The following is a 12,160-nucleotide window of genomic DNA, read 5'->3' as shown; positions in this document are numbered from 1 at the left end:
CCAGGACAAACCTTTATAGCTCGCGTATTTGTTACAGTGATGGAGAGCTAACATCTCATCAGTCACTCTGCCGCAGTTCGGGCCACACTGACCTCCTTGATGTTTCTCAAACATACCAAGCAGCCTCTTGTCTCAGAGTTCTTTATCCTCTTAGGCACTTCCTCATGTCATCTAAGTCTCAGAGAGATCGTTCCTGGCCTTGGCTAAAATATAAATGCCCCTCCCCCTCTCTGTTGCCTTTCCAGATCTTATTTTTCACATAAGGCCTGATTTGCCTTTTTTTTTTTCTTGTTTACGTATTTCTTCTCCACTTCTTCCTGTTTGAAAAGGGCACAGATCTTTGTCTGCTGTTTTCATTTGTTTGTCCACGATGCCTCGCATTTCTGACCCATATAATGTGTTTCATGAATAGTATTCAGTTTTTTAACGTCCCTTTTTGTTACATTCTATTCCTTAGAAGCCAATGCTATTGTACTGTATGGTACTTCCAGAATTCACTAACAGACAGTTGTTGGAAATTCAAGCCAGAAGAGGGCAGCAAAGCTTCGTTAGCCATCATTTTCAGAGGGACGAGGAATGGATTATCAGGCCAACCGAGCTTGGCTAGGGAATCTGAGGAGAAGGAGCTGAGACCAGAGAGCTGCTTAGGACTGTCTTCGCCAAGATGCAGCGAGGAAGGCGCCAATGACTCCATCAGAGAAAGAAACAAAGCTTGTTGAGAATAATGAGACACTGGGGGTCCACAAAACGAACAGATGGGTTGAGAATTATTAATAATTAGACACCAGAGAACTTGGGAAATTATCCCTGCAAACTGTTAGTAGTGCCCACTGGGAGGTACTCCTGTTATACAACAAGTCTGTTTATCATTGTAGCCAGAGTCTAGGAGTGAAAATATATCTCCCTATAAGACAGGTGGGTGATAATGCAGGTGCCTTATCTTAATAAGTGGTGCCTCTTCCTTGAAGGCCTTGTTTATTTTAGTCATTGAAATATACTCTGCATCTTACAAGTTGTTAAATAAAAATAAAGATGACAAGTGCTTAGATTCAGGTGGTCACAGGAGAAAACCTGATGTTGTCTTTTAATGACCAAAACTAGTTAAATATTTTCCTTTGTTTGCTCAGACTTTGCAACTTACTCCCTAAGAAGTCATCATTCCTGCAATTAAAATATGTCACTTTAATATAAATTTTGAAATATAATAATTATAACATAATCCTTTCAATCTTATATTCTTTTTCCCTCAAGTACATTTTTAATATTTTCTTCAGCTCCAGTCAACCCTATCTTTATCCTCACATTTTAATCTGGTAGATTCATTGCGACTACAAATAAGGACAAATAATGTGTCTGTTAGATACTGAAATAGAAAAATATTCCAATAAGAAAAGTGAAGAGATGGGAGCATTGAGGTAGAAATTATGGTGGACAGCAGAACAAGAAAACTATGGTCCACTCACAACCAATTCTCTGAGGATAAAGTGTTCCTAGGAGTGGGCTGTGTGCATGGGAGGGAGCTATGCAGAGAAGGACAGTGTGTGCTAGTGGGACCCTAGCGTTAGGGAAGGAAGTTAGAAAGAAGCACACTTCTTCAGACCTGGAACAAGGAAAATCCCAGAAAAGTCAGTGTCAGAACCTACAGTGGAATAGAGAGGACTGGGGAGGAGATGGACCCTATGTTTGTGTCGTTATACAAAGCAAAATATATTTCTTGAGGTACCATCCGCCTTCAATTTTCTTGCATCACAAGATTACTTTCAGCCCTAGGCACAGGCCCTTGAAGATCATTCAGGAGGCCAGGGAGAAGCAGGTTGAGGACTGAAGATGGCTGGAAGTCAGTACCACCAGCCCAAGGTCCAAATAATAGATTCCATAATCAGAGCTATGAGGCTGTCTCTTCGAGGGCTTGAAATAGATCATCTACTGCAGCGGAAAGTCAGCCATAATGCTGGTATCAAACCTTCCACATGGTAAATAAGTTCAGTCAGATAAACGTTAGCCTTGCTCAGCTGTGGCCAACAAGGTAGTCTTGACTGTGGCTCTTTAACACCTTTTCAGTGGTAGGAAAGTAATGATTTCTTGCTGCCTCCTTGACCTAGGCAAGGATCGCATCTTTCTCCCAAGGTGGACAGAATGCATGATGAACAATCACTTCATTCATATCGGCCACAACTGCATACATATCATTCAGGGTTCTCTCTTTCATGTATTTCACATAGAAGCCATTGTGTGTTAGCTTTGTACTCAAGAACCGTTTGGTTTTACCAGCTTCCTCCACTCAATCTCTACCATAAGAACTTGCCGAAATATCAAATTCCCATCATTTTTTAAGTTTGCTAAATCTTCTCAAGTTTTATAAATTTCCTTTCAAACTGAAACATAAAAATGAGTCCTTATCAGTTCATTTCATAGCAGTACAAGGTTTTATACTTTATGTCTTCTCTCTGTCTATAATATGGAAGAGGAAAAAATGTTGAGATTGGCAGATCTGCAGATGAGTGGATAGCAGCTATTTTGAGAGTCCCTTGATCTTTACTCTAGCAGCAGCCAAGAGCCACCAGATAGGCTTCATTTGCCTCATGCAATAAGGTAGTGAAGGACAAGCTTCACCACGGTGATACTTGTCTCCTGGATTTTCGTGTTATAGGCTGCTCCCTCTTAGCTCCCCAACACAAAAGTGCAGTAAAACTTAAGTTCGCAAGTGCTTTTGTCCACAAACAATTCAATTTTTAAAAAAGCATTCAGCAATATTTTGCTTCTGTTCACAAACTCCATATCAGCTGACAAACACAACCACAGCCAAATTCCCCAGGCAAACATGAAGTGGCGATCTTTCACAAAATCATACAAATTGAGCTTGTGAACCAAGGCACTGCTGTATTCTTCACTTCTTTTTTAATAGTTGTTTTTTACATTATTTGTACATGTTTATGATTCATGTAGTTTACAATCATCTTGGAGGATAGGCACATGTACATATTAGTTTCCTTCTTTTATTATTATTTCCTTCCCCTTTCCTCCCCTTCCCCCTCCTTTTCCAGTGCCCCTATGCTGTTTTTCATACTTGTTGGTATTATTTGTCTTACCTCACGTTCTGGCACATAGTGTTTACCTTAATTGGCATTATTAGGTTCCTCTATATGGCATATCTTTTTCATTCTTATTTCCCCTTCCTCTCCTTACCCCTTAGCCTTGTTCCCTTGGCCCACTTACCTATTGCAAGAGATCCATCCCTTTTTCCCTTTCTATCCATCCTTTATCATTTCTTTGTACTTTGCCTCACTCAACCCAGAGATACCATACAGTATCTAAGCTTGTGTGTCTTGTTCATTGTACTGAACATTGTATTTCCCAGGTGCATCCATTTTCTTATGAACGTCTCAAATTTGTCTTTCTTATAGCTGAGTAGTATTCTATTATATATAGATACCACATTTTCTTTAAACAATAATCTGCTGGTGAGTGTACAGGCCGTTTCTAGGATTTTGTTATTATGAACTATGCTGCTATAAACACTGGTATGCACATATAACTGTAGTATGTTGTCTCAAGCTCTTTGGGGAAGTTACCTAGTAGGGGAATAGCTTGGTTAGATGGAATTTCTAATTTCATTTCTTTGAGAAATCTCCGTGTTGATTTCCATAGTGATTCTACTAGTTTGCATTCCTACCAACAATTCAAGAGGGTTTCTTTCCCACCACAGCCATGCCAGCATTTGTTAATTTGATTTTGTAATGATTGCCATCATTTCTAGATGAAATATTAACATTGTTTTAATATGCATTTTCTTTTTTTTTTAATTTTTTCTTCCAGTACCAAGAATGCATTTTCTAATGGCCAGAGATGTTGAACATTTTTTCATATATTAGTTGAGCATTCGTATTTTTTCCTCTGTGAAGTCTCTGTTCATTTCTCTTGCTCATTTCTTGACTGAATCTTTAATATTAGCTGATTTAATTTTTTTTTGTAGTTCTTTCTGTATTCTAGATATTAGTCCTCTGTCTGAAGAGTAGCCAGTGAAAATTTTCCTATTCTTTAGGTTGTCTCTTCATTGTTCTTATTGATTTTTTTGCTGTATGGAAACATTTTAGTCAGATATAATCACATTTGTTAATTATCACTATTATTTCTTGTGAACTGTGGTTCTGTTTAGAGAATACTTTCCTACACGTACATTTTCAAGTGTTTTACATATTTTACCTTTCAAGAGCTTTAATGTTTCTGTTTTAATATTTAGATGTTTGATTCATTTTGAGTTTAATTTAGTATATGATGAGAGATAAGGGTCCAGTTTTATTTTTCCAAAACAGGTGACCAGTTTGCCCAATATCACCTGTTGAGGAGGCTGTCTTTCTCCAACATATGCTTTTGGCTCCTTTGTCAAAAATCAAATAGTTAAATGTGTCTGGAAATGTTTCTGTATCTTCTATTCTTTTCCATTGATCCATTTGTCTGTTTTTGTTGAAGTACCATGCCATTTTTATCAATATTGCTTTGTGGTGTAGCTTGAAGTGATATATTGCTATGCCACCTGCATTGCTTTTATTACCAAAATTACTTTTGCTCTTCAGGGTACCATTTGGCTCCGCATGAATTTAAGGATGCTGTTGGCATTTTAATTGGGACTACATTGAATCAGTATAACAGTTTTGGAAGCATGGCCATTTTGACAATATTGCAGATCAAAGAGCAGGGGACATCGTTCCCTTTTCTGATGCCCTCTTTAACCTCCTTCTTCAACGTGCTGTCATTGTTTTGTAGAGGTCTTTCACTTTCTTAATTCCTAGATATTTCGTTTTTCTTCAGTCTGTTGTGAATCATTTCGTTTTAATAACTTTCTTCTCATCAATTTTATTGTTGGTGTACACCAATGCTAGTGATGTTTGAATGTTGATCTTGTAACTCACTACTTTGCTGAAGTTGGATATTAATTCTGAGTTTCTTGGTGTAGTTCTTGGGTGTTCTATGTAGAGTATCCTGTCATCTGTAAATAATGAAAATTTGAGTTCCTCCTTTCCTATATGTATCTCTTTTGTTTCTTTCTCTGGCCTAATTGCTCTGGCTAATGTTTCAAGTAGTATATTGAATAGAAGTGATAGTGAACATTGCTGTTTTATTCTTGATTAGGGGAAATGCTTTTAGTTTTTCCGATTTAATGTGATATTGGCTGTTGGTTTGTTGTAAATAGCCTGTACTATATTCAGGTATGATCCTGGTATACCTATTTTCTTAAGGGTTTTTATCATAAAGGGTATTGGATTTTGTTGAAAGCTTTTTCTGCATCCATTGTTACGATCTGTGGTTTTAGAACTTGCTCTTGTTTATGTGAAGTATTATATTTATTGACTTACATATATTGAACTATCCTTGAATCTCAGGGACAAAACATACTTGATCATGATGTATCATCTTTTTTATGATTTGCCACATTGTATTTTTTTATGTCTTGTTGAGGATTTTTGCTTTTATGTTCATTAAAGAGATTGACCTATAGTTCTCTTTTTTAGTTGGGTCTTTCTCCAGTTTGAGAATAATGGTGACATTTGTTTCCATAAATGAATTTGGGAACATGGCGTTCCTTTTAATTTCTTCAAAAAGTTTGAGGAGTACTGATGATTAACATCCTCAAAAGTTTTGTAGAATTTGGCAGTAAATCCATCAGGTCCTGGGATTTTCTTAGTTGGCAGATTCTTTATTACTGAATCAATTTTATTGCTTGTTGGGTTGTTAAGCATATTTATGGGTTAGTTTTGATGATTTTTATGTATCTAGAAATCTGTCTATTTTTTCAAACTGTGCTAGCCTGTTGAAATAATAATTTTTCAAAGCCATTACTATTTTCTGGATTTCAACATAGTCTGTTGTGATTTCACCTTTTTCACTTTTAATTGCTTCAATGTGAGTCTTTCATCTCTTTGTGTTGGTGAGTCTTGCTAAGAACTTATTTATTTTATTTATTTTTTTGAAGACCCAGCTCTTCAATGCATTGCTTTTTTTTTTTTTTTACAGTTTTTATAGTCTCAATTTCATTGATTCCTGCTCTCATTTTTAAAATTTCCATCTTTAATTTCAGTTTGCTGCTGGTTATTTGTTGTTTCTCAAATATCTTAAGATTTCTCATAAGGTTATTTATTTGGGCTTGCTCTGTTTTCCAAATGTGACCATTGATTACAATGAATTTTCATCTGAGGACTGCTTTCATAGAGGCCTAGAAGTTTGGTTGAGTTGTACAATCATTGTCATTAACTTGTAGAATTTTAAAAATTTCTTCTATGATTTTTTTTGTGATTCGTTGTTTGTTTAGGAGTGTGTTATTAATTTTACAGGAGGTTTTGTCTTTTCCAAAATTTCTTCTGTCATTAACTTCTATTTTCATTGCACAATAGTCTGATAGCATGCATAGTGTGATTTCAATTCCTTTATATTTACTGCAGCAAGCTTGTGGACTAGTATGTGACCTATTTTGGAAAAAGTAATATGTGTTGCTGAAAAAAAATGTATACTGTGTTATGAAATACATATATATTCATTAAGTCCATATGTTCAAGAGTGTGGTTCAGCTCTGAAGTTTCTTTATTGTTTTTTGTTTGTTTGTTTGTTTAGTTGATTATCTCTCTGTGAAAGTAGGGTATTAAAATCCCTTATGATTATGTTAATGTTTATTTAATGTTTTAATTTAATCAGTTTCTGTTTTATGAAGGTAGGTGCTCCAGTATTTGGTGTATGTCTTTATCAATGTTATCTGTTCTTGTTGAGTTATTCCTTTAACTAGCATGTAGTGACCGTCTTTGTCTCTTCTACTCAATTTTAACTTGAAGTTTACTGTGTCTGGAGTTAGAACTGCTACTCCCACTTGTTTTCAGTGTCCCAGTGCATGAAATGTTGCTTTCCATCCTTTAATTTTTAGTGTATGAATACCTTTTTGGATTAGATGTGTTTTTTGAAATCTGTTGCATTCTGTTGTTTGATCCAGTTTCCCAGGCTGTGCCTTTTGATTACAGAGTTGAGGCCAGTAACATTGAGAGATATTACGGAAATGGGATGGGCTGGGAACTAGTTGCATTTCCATCAGTAGAAGATAAAAATCTGTTTCTCATGTCCCAGATGTGTTCTTCCAAGAGGTAGAGAACCTAGATACCTGTTAAATCAGAGCCAATGAAAGAACAAATATACAAGGGTAATAACCTAATAAACACATGAAACCATAAAAGAACATACAATAACACTATGTTACTAAATAAATCAAGAAATATATAGAAACTTAACCCAATAAGATGTCCAATGGGAACACAGACTGGATAGTCCAATGAGACATTGCATATATGATTCCCAAGTGGCTTCTTTGCTACAAAGACTGAGTGCTCACACCCCAGTAACTCCTCTAATCCCTCCATTGCAACACAGAGGTTAACTCAGACTCAAGACCTCTTGTTCCCAATTTTGACAGTCTTGCAGAGTCTGATCCGGTCCAAATTCTTGGACTAGGAACTCTTGCTGTCTCTCTCCATGAGTGTGATAGTAGAGTCACCAGACAAATTCACTGGCATTAATTTGTCTATTGAGTCCATATTATTCCTATGTAATCAATTCAACTATAACAGTAATAGGTTAATCCATTACAGTGGTATCAATCAGGGCTAGCTGAGAAATAACATACCATAAGACCCTGTTTTAGGTCTCCCTTTAGCCTAGAGAGGGATTCCACAGCTACAGTATGAACAACCCAAGCTATAGTATAGACAACCCAAGTCTTGACCTACAATTAATGTGCACTAAATGTGATGGCTGTGTCTCTCCTACTGGTGAAAAACAGCATTCAACAGTAATTTTATGCAATTAGTTGTCTAAAGTCCAGGGAGTTGAGGACTGGGTAATGCCAGGGGGTAAAAGAGAAGAGAAAAAGAGAAAAAAGGGGAAAAGAAGTTTTTTTTAGTCCTCTGCTCTGTGATATGGGAGGAAATAGGAGGGAACAAAGGATCCTACTGATGTTAAGGATATGTTGTTTTATATTTAGAAAGGAACAACAGGGAAAATTGGGTACAACAATTGGCATTTGGAAATGAGGATGAGAAAAGATTCTATGATTAATATAAATATTAGAGAAGAGTTTAAGGGAGATAATTGAAAAGGTCGGGATGAAAGAAAAGTAAAGTTGAGAATGAATAAAACATAAGACAAAGCTCAGTCAAAGAAGTACGGGTAAAAATAGGAGGTATACAGATGGACAAGGGGGAATTCTCTTAAGCTTTATAAACTATATTAGGAGAAAAAAGTCAAGGGTAAGCAATGCATACATACACAGACATGCTTATAAAGGAAAAAGCATAAAATAATGGAATAAAAGTGTGGGGGGAAATGTACAGTAGGAGGAAAACAGCACAAAGTAAAACAGATCAAAACTTTTAAAAAGTAAAATAAAACATGAAAAAATACAATCAAACAAAGCATATTAAAGAAAGTTTTCTATTATTTTGGACATGCATCTCCTTTTCTTAGGCTCAAGTTAAGGAGCAGTGCATCTTTGTTCACACTGGAAGGCTAAGGTGGCAGTCTTCCCCCAGAATGGTGCTGGGTGTACAGCTCTGCTTGCAGTGTGAACACGGCACCAATGTGAGCTTCCAATCTTGTGTAACTCAAGCAGAACCTGGCTTCTGACCACAAGACCAAACCTATAAAATCTGGCTCTCAATGAGATTCTACCCCACTCTGCTGTACAACTGCTGGCCATCTCCCACGACTGTCCTTCTGTCATCCACTCTGGAAACTTGGCAGCGTGAAGCAGCAAAAAGGTTATTGTAGGACCCAGGTTATAACACCTAGCCTTTTCTTACAAAGGCATCTCCATAAGCTCCTGTTCTGCTGGACTGTCTCTGTGAATACTTGTAACAGTCACTCATCAACTGTTGCCTCTGGAGGGCAAGAAGCAATGTCTCACGTTCTTCCAACTGTCTCCAATGATTCTCCTGGGCCCGGTGCAGCTTTCTGGTTCTCCATGAGCAGAAAAGTTGTTAGTTTCATGTTATGTTGTGGCCGGTGGCTGAGTAGTGCTGAAACCGTGACGCTGCTGCATGGTCTCTTCTCTGCACAATCTATTTCTTCTGTATCATTTAATCTTATTTTCTTCGCCTCTGTCAGTTCCCTTGTGATTCCCATGTATTCTCCACTAACTACAGTTCCTCTCTAAACTATTGTTTTCCAGACTTTAGACACTTCTTTTGTCCTACAGAAGCTGAGCTGCTAGCATTCACCGTGCCATCATTTTTCCTCTCAGTCCCTTATATTCTTCATTTCTTCAAGCCACTTCCTACTTCCATTTTCCTCATGTTCCAAGAATTTTTCTTGTTCTCACATGATGTAGAGCTACTCTTTTGAACACGGTATCTACTGGCCATGTGTGGTTCTTGGGAACTACAGAAATTGATTAGTACATGTAACTAAGAACTTGAATCTTAAATTTTATTTAATTTTAATTAATATACATTTTAAAAATTCATAAATGGAGTCAGTAGTTGGAAAACAAATCATGGAACTAACTGGAGTACTAGAATATGCTTTCAACTGTAAGTAGTATGAATATATATATATTATATATATGAATATATATGTTATATGAATATATATATGAATATGTTACATGTTATATGAATATATATATAAATGGTCTGGGGATTTAGCTCAGCAGCACAGTGCCCACCTGGCAAGCACAAGGTCATGAGTTCCATTCCCAGTACTGGAAAAAAACAAAAACAAAAAAATAGAAATTTAACATCTGAATTGGGATTACCTTTGAGTATAACTGGATTTTAAAGACTCGGTACAAGAAAAAATTTAAACTATTTTATTAATAATGTTTATATTAATTGCACATTAAAATTTAAGATTGTGGTCTTCTATGTTACACAAAATATATAATTAATTTCCCTCTTTTTTACTCTTTTAATATGGCTGCTAGAAAATTTGACACAAATGTGTTACATTTTGTGCCTGTTACACCTTGGGGTCTAGAGCCTCACCACTCAAATTGTGAGCTATGCATCAGCAGCATAGATATCAACTGGAAATGTCTTAGGAATGACTAAAACAAATCTGTTTTTTTGTTTTTTTTTTTTAAAACCGGGGATTAAACCTAGAGTCTTTGCAAGGAGGTATCTCCAACCCTTTTCTGTTTTTAGAAGAGTCTCACTAAGTTGCCTAGGCTAGGCTCAAACTTACAATCCACCGACTCAAACTCCCAGGGTGCAAGGATTAGCTACACCTCTACAACCCGTTGAATCTATAGGTTCTTATTTTTTATTCCCAGGTGATTTGTTTGACCATAATAGTTTGAGATTTAGGAATCTGAACTGCGGCCAATAAACATGACTCAGAAGTTCCTCCTATCTCTGCACACAGAAACTGTTCAGCCCATACCATTTAATTTTAAAACAACTTTTCAACTTCTTGTAACATACTTGTTATTAAATGTTGCACAACCCTGACTAAGCTGTCTTCTGAACAGCACTGATGTTCAGAACAAATGCCCTGTCTCTTTTGAACTTCTTTGTCTTCACCTAGTCCTCACTATGCCTTTATTCTACATATTATAATCATGGATTCATTGAATGCTAAAACCAGAAATAACTACACCTTTGGTTCATTTTTATGGAAGCAAGAGACAGGGATTTCTATTCAAGTGATTTTTTTATTGGTATATGTTTGCAACACAAAATAACTTCCTTTATTTTAGGAATCTTGGTCATTTGATCATTTCTATCTCCTTTCTCCTTCTTTCTACTCTTACCCCCCCCTATTCCTCTGATCCCCTTCCTAAAGTGATTTATGAACACACTGATCCTATTCTTGCTACTTACTGAGGCAGTTCTGGAGGTTCTCTTTCATGAGTGTCTTTAGTTGGGTTGTTGTAGCTGCTTCAAAGTCCTGAATGGACTCAAACATTTACTTTTTTATAATCATTTTGGCATTTGGGAAGGGACAGGTGTCACGGGGCATCAGATGCAGGGAATGAGGTGGATGAGAAACACACCATAATGTTTTTATTACACTTTTTCACTGGGTCACTCTTGGCAGCACCATTCACCATATGTTTTTTACCCCATGTCATAAAGACACAGAGAGGACTTTCAGAACTGCTTTAGAAATTGGTAAGAATGAGTGTTCTAAATGATGATGTTAATAAATATAAGTGTTCTAAATGGGGGCATTTGGAGGGGCATTAATGATGATACATTTTTATTGTAATAAATTTTAAAATTTAAACGTTCATCATACTTTTATTCATACTTTTATCACCTCATATTCTAGTAGTGATGTCAAAAAAGATGAATACAGGAGGCAGAACAGTTTATGGGAAACAATGCTAAGCAAAGACATGGTTTCTCCTAGAGGCTAGCTTTATCCTGATTATTCAAGAATCATTTGGAGCCCAAATTTCACTACAATATTGTTCACACCTAAAATGAGGGTGGCTCCTTGATCTCTTTAAACTAGTCAATTATTGGCTGAACCTGGAAAAAAATGCCCAGATGCTTGGTTTCCTTTTATCTCAGAGAAAGTCTCTGTAAAAGAAAGTAGCTGTGAGCCAATACAAATCAACTCTGCATCTAGTCCCTGCAGAAAATTGGGGTGAGCACTAACAGAATTAACTGCAGTAAAAAACATTGTATCTCTAAGATTCATTTGCTTTTCAATGTAAACCTTATTCTATCCAAATATACCTTCGCTTGTTTGGACCCAGTTTCTGCCAAATCTTACAGAAAGGATTAATGAATGAAACAGTCCCATCTCCTGTTTGGGCTTGAGAGTATAAAGAGGCTTCAGATAGAGCAGGAACCTTACAGAACAATGTCTACCTTCATCAGAATGTGTTCCGCTTTCCATTCTGGCCACCAGAAAACCAAATTTCACCATGTCCTGATTATGGTAGTGCTGGGTGTGCTGAACAGAGGAGAAGAATTATGTGTCAGAATTGCTACAGCTCATGGGTATTATATACAGCCGGAATTAAAAGAGCCAGCATAGGAATGGATTCTGATGATGCATAATCAAGAATGGAGGAAAATAAGTCTGGAAAAGGGACAATTTGATAATAGGGATGAAGTGAGCCTTTACCTTTCAATGAAGACACTGAACCAAACATACAGATTTAGATCCAAGAGTT

At 36.5% G+C, this 12,160-nt stretch overlaps 1 pseudogene; it reads right to left on the bottom strand.

Moving 5' to 3' along the window:
• Nucleotides 1–2,008: 2,008 nt before the first annotated feature.
• Nucleotides 2,009–9,156, bottom strand: LOC102011156 (annotated as a pseudogene).
• Nucleotides 9,157–12,160: the final 3,004 nt, after the last annotated feature.

The sequence above is a fragment of the Chinchilla lanigera genome, unplaced genomic scaffold (assembly GCF_000276665.1).
Source record: "Chinchilla lanigera isolate Chin_1 unplaced genomic scaffold, ChiLan1.0 scaffold00045, whole genome shotgun sequence".
NCBI classification, from domain to species: Eukaryota; Metazoa; Chordata; class Mammalia; order Rodentia; family Chinchillidae; genus Chinchilla; species Chinchilla lanigera.
This window is presented reverse-complemented; position numbering and strand designations above follow the sequence as displayed.